Source organism: Haplochromis burtoni, unplaced genomic scaffold (assembly GCF_018398535.1).
Source record: "Haplochromis burtoni strain Fernald_Lab_line unplaced genomic scaffold, NCSU_Asbu1 Contig_1665, whole genome shotgun sequence".
NCBI classification, from domain to species: Eukaryota; Metazoa; Chordata; class Actinopteri; order Cichliformes; family Cichlidae; genus Haplochromis; species Haplochromis burtoni.
In genome coordinates, this window is record NW_024584026.1 from 7,225 (window position 1) to 14,861 (window position 7,637).

The 7,637-nt window shown below is 35.6% G+C and overlaps 2 long non-coding RNA genes across 2 annotated transcripts; both read right to left on the reverse strand.

Annotated features, from left to right (window-relative positions):
• Positions 1-3,745: 3,745 nt before the first annotated feature.
• On the reverse strand, positions 3,746-5,130 carry LOC121813426. Its single transcript, XR_006053698.1, has 4 exons — positions 4,999-5,130; positions 4,748-4,872; positions 4,517-4,570; positions 3,746-4,341 (listed from the first exon to the last, which is right to left on the reverse strand). It is a non-coding gene; the product is annotated as an uncharacterized LOC121813426 (long non-coding RNA).
• Positions 5,131-6,097: 967 nt separating this feature from the next.
• Positions 6,098-7,631, reverse strand: LOC121813423. The gene is made up of 3 exons (XR_006053696.1): positions 7,077-7,631; positions 6,907-6,954; positions 6,098-6,736 (listed from the first exon to the last, which is right to left on the reverse strand). It is a non-coding gene; the product is annotated as an uncharacterized LOC121813423 (long non-coding RNA).
• Positions 7,632-7,637: the final 6 nt, after the last annotated feature.

A 7,637-nucleotide genomic window follows, 5' to 3' on the forward strand; every position in this document is an offset into this window, starting at 1 on the left:
AAGAGGCAGAATCTGGTAGTCTTTTTTAAAACACATATGCAGGTGTTACATATGGTTAATATGCAGTAAGTATACACATGTTTCATATAAATATGAGTCTATAACTTAATTATTTCTATAGCCCACAAATTAAATATTTCAGTTACATTAAAAAATTTTAATTTTAATTTTATGTACTGTATAATAAATAAATATGTACCCAATAAGTATAAAATCCAGAAAGCTACACAACATTGGGCAAACGTAAGTCTAACTAAATCCTAGTAATATTTATGTTTTCTTTTTACTGTAAAAACCACAGACATGTTTAGTAAATTATTTTTCCTAACTTGAAATGCAAATATAAATTGTAAATTTGTAAAAAAAATTGTGTAAACATTTTGTAAATAATACAATCATATGCAACTATTCATCTAAAAATGCAGCCAATGCACCGGCGTTGGTTTTTTTGTAAAGCCATTTAAAAATACTGCTTAATTAAAGTGAGAAAACAATCATGTGTCACAATAAGACGCCCCACAAATTTTTTCTGCCAAAAAAAGTAAAGAAAAGAAACTGTCTACCACAAGACAGAGAAGAACATCACAGGGAGAAACCCTGCAGGCCTGACAGCAGGAGGTGTATCGCTCCTTCTGCACCTGGAGACAGTGTTCACACTGCATCCTCACGCTGCTGCAGGATTGCTCTCCCCCGCTTCAGGACACCTACACCAGGAGATGCCCGACTAGAGCAGCGCAGATAAGGACCCGTCCCATCCTGGCACCATCATCCATAAGTGACTTGAGACAGGACTCTCTTCCAGACACTCTAAACCCACCGGCACAATGTACATTTCAAATTCCTTTCATTTTAAATATGTTTATATTTTCTATTCTGTAAAATAGTCAGATTGTCTATTCTTATTTAATTCACTTAATGTACAGAATTCACCTGCTCACTGCATACATGCTACTACTGCACATTCACCTAATGTATATATTATATATACAATGTTCTTCCTATACCCCCCCCCCCAAATAAAGAACCTTGCACCTTGAACCTTGAACCTCACTGATACACAAAATAAAACGACTACACAACACACTAACTAACACACCAACTGTACGCTAAACGTCACAAATCTCGAACATCTCAAAACTCTCACTCGATCACTCGCTCTGTCTCGCTGCCGTTTACATCACCTGGGCTGAGGCAGTCCAAAAATCCCACTTTGTTCAATCAAATGTTTTTCGGATATTCTGCCACCCCAACCATTTGATATAAAGGAAACTCTCCCTGGTGTGACACCAGTTTAATGTTTCATTGTATAACAATGTTTGCAATCAGAGTATGTTTCTGACCTCACTTTCAGGTCTTTAGGTTTTCAGTGAAGTATTCAAAGCAGTCAATAATACAGGCACATCTGCGAAGAACATCTCAATAACAAACAGGAAAGAAAGGGAAAAGTCATTGAACTAAGATTAAGTGATAGATAGCTCTTCTCTATACAGTGATATTTGTTCCTGTGTAAGGGACACTCCAAGCTTTGACCTGCCAGCGTCTTTGCTTTAGTGAGAAAAAGAACCCATGTTGTTCATCAAAGGGAGTGAAGCAGCCAGCACATTTGATTTCTGGTAATTAGATGTTGTAAACTAAAACTTGAGAGAACAACAGAAGCTCATATAACCCATCGTAAATAAGGAAAAATTCCAAAAATTAATGAGCTCCTAATTACTGGCAGTGTTTACATGTATGTGCAAATAATCCTATTGTTATTATTATATAAAGAGATTTTATCAAAGATGAATTCACCAGCTGTCCAGCTTGTAATGTAAATAAGGAACAGGAGAGATAAGATGAACAGAACTAGCTGACACAAGCTCGCTCTCTTGTTCTGGTGCTTCTGTCATCACTGTTAGAATTAAAACAATCTATCAGGTTTAAACAACAACATGTCAGGGAAATAAATAAGGAACTCACACACACACACACACACACACACACACACACACACACACACACACACACACACACACAATTTTTAATCTTTGCAACCATCATACTTTACTCATCTTACCTGTTTTGTTTATAGAGGAAGAACCGTTGTGCTGAACTGATCAAGAATGACAACATGATGAGGTGGTGTGTTTGAAATGCTCTCTATACTCTGTTGTCCTTTCACTTTCTTTCAGCTTTCATTTTCACTAAAGTCTTTTTCTGGATCACTTTATAGGAATAGGGGCCCACTGGTTATTTTTGTGAGTGAAAGCACTCAATAAACCACAAAAAATCATATTGTAAGGTTTCTTAATATCACTTTAGTAAGACTTCCCAATAACCATCATAAATGAATTGTAAATTATAGCACACTGTTGAAAAGAAATAGGAACTCCTAATTGTTACTACAGGGATATGAATCTGAGGAGCACTGCTTACAAAAGTACCACTAGTGAGCATGTTTGATGTCCATGTCTCTGACAAAACTATATGAAAAGTATTCTATGAGGATGGCATGAAGTCCATCAGTGTGTTCACAGACCAGTGACCAGCAGTGAGAACACCTGAACCTGCTGTTATCTTTGAAGAGAAAGGCACAAAAAGCAGGTCTGACAAGTTTTGGATCCCATCTTTGATGCAACCATCTGTTTGGTATCATATTTGTGAAAGTAATTAGGAGGAACTGACTGATTGCGCTACAAAAATCTGCACGCTACTCTTATCTGAATCTTATTCCACTAACTTCTTCAAGTATGTTTTAAAACAAACAAAGATAACAACATGAATGTGTACAAAACATAGTACTATTGTATTGTGCACATTAAATTATGCATCTAATGTCAGTGTCACTGATTATTTATATAATATGAAAGGGAGCAAATAATATACACAGTGTTTTTATAGCATGTCATGCAGAATTACACATTATTTTTTTACTCTTTGTAGTTTTGCCTCACTGCACCACAACAGTTAACTAAACAATCAAGATCTGAAGTGCAGAATATTACTTTAATTTAGCTGAAGTATTGCAGTAACTGTTAATTACAGCAGTCTTTACACACAGTCAACCAGTTTCAGCAGCTCACTAACAATAAGTTTTGTTGACTCTTAGTTGAAGTACATAATGTTTGTACATTATTGTATATTTTATGTCTACTTATATGAGTTTTTGTAGCAGAAAAATTAATCATTTGTACATCATATATATTTATAATGGTAAATGGCCTGTATTTGTATAGCGCTTTACTTAGTCCCCAAAGTGCTTTAAACTACATTCAGTCATCCACCCATTCACACACTGGTGATGGTAAGCTACATTGTAGCCACAGCTGCCCTGGGGCGCACTGACAGAGGCGAGGCTGCCGGACACTGGCGCCACAGGCCCTCTGCCACCGTAGGCAACGGGTGAAGTGTCTTGCCCAAGGACACAACGACCGAGACTGTCGGAGCCAGGGCTCGAACCGGCAACCTTCCGATTACAAGAAAGAAACTGCCAACTCTTGAGCCACAATCGCCCCATAATAACAGAGCAGCTAATAGAACTATAACAATTATTATTATGATCATATGAAATTTTATGTATTAGTAAATATTTGTTTATGAATTTTGCTAGTTTTCTTTTCCAGGATGTCCAGGATTTTCCAGGATTTACAAGTCAAATAAGATGTGGTGTTTTTTTGTGGTCTGTAATGTGATTGAGTATAACACTGCACTAAACTCACCTTTTAACACCAGTATAAAGCATCCACACAAAAACGCACACACACACTAGAGAACAATCAGCAACTGCTTCTGTCTTTAATTACAAATGTCACAATTTGCAGAAACACCCAATAATACCAGTTTTATCATTAACTGTCAGATTTAATATGATTTCTAAAGAGACAAATCTCAGTTTAGTGTTTTGTGTTTGCGTTAGACCTGATATAACAAAGACAGTGAAAAAGTGTGACAAAACGATTCTTGTCAGAGTTTACAAGTCAAGTGTTCAGTTAGCTTTGATTTAGAAGCAGCACAGTATGAAAGAGAAGTTTTTCACATACAGAACATTTAATACCAGAGACAGACGCTGACTAACATGCTACAGTTCATCTTTATTATTTTCTAGTTGTGTTAGTGTTGCCATCACACTGCGTAGTTTCTCTTCATTGTCATTGATTTCTGCAGCTGTTGTCTCAAAGTACTTATTCATGTACTCCTTGCTGGCTCCAATGAAAGTCTTTAGGTCATCCATTAAATCCAACACTGGTTAAGCAGTGATGTAAAACGTTTCATTGACTTTATAAGTTCGAACATAGGATCCATGAGACGTTTAACATCATCAAGAATAACTGGAACGTAGGCTCTGTCTAAATTATTTTCAGCCTGGAAGACAAAAATACACCAAATTTATGTAACAAAATATACAAAAATAAGTAACTATGTGCAAAAAGACTTGTATAATGGAAAATTATATTTGGTTTTAGTTGTTATAGCAATACATATTTTTCTGTTAGCAGTCTGTCAATATCCATGTCCACAACATCGTTGACAGACTCACCTTCCTTCTCGCTGTTTCCTTTTGTAAAGTTTCAACGTTTCCCTTCAACTCCTCCTGCAAAACCAGAAAGAACGTCAACAAACATGCCGTGAAACATGTAACGGTGACAAAATGAGCATTTCAAAAGTAAAGAGGAAAGCTTAACCATTAATCGGTCTGTAAAAGTGTTTAATTAGAAATTAAATTCTCTATTAAAACAACAACAAAAAAGAAAATTAATAACCAGTTTACCAGTTCATCCTTGTTTATCAGGGAACTTGAAAGATGGAGCACACACAGCAGAGTCAAAATCATAACTAAGCCTTTGGCAGTTGTGACACCACTCATGGTCAACTGTGCTGCTGCCATCAAAGTTTCTGAAAAACATAAGTATAAAAAGTATAAAACAACAAGTATAAATAAGGATTTGTAAAGAAATGTACAAGTAGAGATGTTGCATGAAAATCTGCCTGCAATAATTTTTCATGGTACAATGTTCTTACCTGCCAGTGACAAACGAACTGATGAATGCTGACATGAAGGACTGACACACAAACTCACACACAGAGTGGCCCCTCCTCTATGACACGGCTCAGCTGTGGGTGGGTCAAAGTACTTCTTTCATTTCAATTCCAAAAAGTCCCGTTCTGCTGTGGGTTCATACTAGCTGTCTGTCATCCTGGTAACAGGGTAAGCCTTGTCACTGTGAAACCTTAAACACCTAGTTAAAAATGTAATAAAGTAAATATTTGTCAAATACAGACAGCTTTTATTTCATTATATAGTGACATGTAAATGGTTTAAAGCAGCTCCACATTTTTAACATTTGTATCTGTGAGTGTATGTTCAGACATTCAGACTGCAGACATTTCTGCATGTCTTGATCACATTAAAAGATCTGTCTTAAAAAGATTGTTGCACATACTTCCTATCGTTTTAGGTAAAAACATCTTCAGCAAATACAGTTTGAATACTCACTGTCACTAATGAGCATTGAGAATCAGAGTAACGTGAAGATCAACAACTGCTTTTCACAGGGACAGCATCAGATATAAGGATAAGGATAACTCTTTATTGTCATCGCACAGTTATAATTTGTACAATAGTACAGCAAAAGTGGAAACTGTCCCACGTCGGCACTAAGCAACTAAACACAACACAACACAGGAGAGTATTTATTGGATTTTTAAAAAGTGAGAAATGGTATGAACACAAAAGGTATGATATTGTTATTGTTAACGTATCTTTATTTCAGACATATACAGCAAACCAATAGATACAAGTACACATGCTTGCATTTACATGTACAAATACATATGTAAATACACACAATAAATGTATGTGCTCAGACAAAACAACAACAAAAAAGAAACTAAATAAAATAGAATCTAAATGACATGAAATTACAATTATTAAGTCTGAAATGGAGTAGGAAGAAGTATGTACATACTTATTAATCCCTATCCCATGCACAACATTCTGTTAAATCCCACTATTCATTGTTTAATTGCTTTAAGAGTCTTTGGATTTAATTTTCCCCTCAATTCATCTTCTGTACATTTCCTGGTAACATATTGTATCTGGCTTTGTACATATTTTTTCGCAGTTTTATATTTTATAAAATCCATAAACTTCTGAATTTTTAATTTCAAGTACAAATTCAAGAAAAGTTAGGAAGCAAGGTAAGACTGTCATCGTCTCCATTGTAAGTGGGCGGGGGAGGAAGCTACAGTTAGTACAAGAAGCATCAGCTCTGATTTATTTTAACTTTAGGGCTTGACGAAGAAAGCTCAAGAAAAAAATCTTCACATGATACAGATACATACAAATTTCATACAAATGTATAATGTTTAAATATATATTCGAACATTAATGAATTATTGGTCAATATCAGTAAAGCAAAAGACATTCTCTGTTTACTGCAACATTGTGTCACATTAATTTAGTAAAGTTCCAAATGAATAACTTCATGGGGATATAAGCTCCTTGTCGCACCCAGCTCTCTATTTTTGCAGCAAACTCATCTTCTTGTTTATTAAAGTTCTTAAATTCTTCAACATGTGCGAACAGATGTTAACGATTTCCTTCAGTGGTTTGGAATCAGGCAATAATCTCTTCACCATTTCCAGCTGATGAGCGTATTTCTCCAACATTAGCATTTACCAGTGGCTCCTTCTTATTCAGTGAACTTGAGAGATCAAACAGTTTTGTGATTGTTTCCTTTCTATACTTGTTTTCTGCCTGACGGGGGGGAAAAATAGCACATTTAAATTTACTAGATTATTCTGCATCCTGTACACTGCAGTTACTATACTTTCAGTATATCACTATAGACAGTTCAATGTAAAATGCACTCATTAAGTAAACACACAGCAGATTTTACAAACTAACTTGGAGCCTAAGCAACCCACCTTCCATCTTTCTGCTTCTTTTATCGCCATCTTCATGTACTCAAGCATCTATAGTTCATTGCAAATAAAGGAAAAAAAATAACAGCAGTTAATGAGCTTGTAACTGTACATGTACAAAGAAACGTGTAATTGTTGTATCATAAAAGGGAATTCAGCAAGAATGAATTCACCAGTTGGTCCTCGGGATACAGGGAAGTTGAGACTGAAATGAGGCACAGCAGAGATAAGATGAGAAATAAGCCTCTGGCACCAGCCGGTCCCCTGGTTCTGGAAAAATCTGCTGCTGCCATCGCTTGTAAAAGTGGAACAAGTGCTCAAATTGAGAAAAAGTTGATAAAACAAAGAAATTTGGAACAATAGATTGTTAAAAATGTAATATATATTATTTTTTTTACCTGCTGTGTGAATCTAGGAAAAGCTGCTGCCGTACAGGCAAAGACTGAAAACGTAATGAGATAACATGCTGCAAACGCTTTGTATACGATGTGACTTAACTCAACCCACGTCTCACGTGTGAGCAGCCCTTTCACTTTTGTTTTCAACAAAGCTTTTGTGTTTGTCTCGTCTGCTTTATAGGAATAGAAGCCCATCATTTATTGTTATGACATACCATGACAAAACACGTTTTTCCATTGAGCTTTTAGGATGACACTTCATAATACTTATCATAAGTGGATTGTGAATTATTTTATATAATTTTTTATTAGTGTTTAATAAGTACTAGAAAAGTT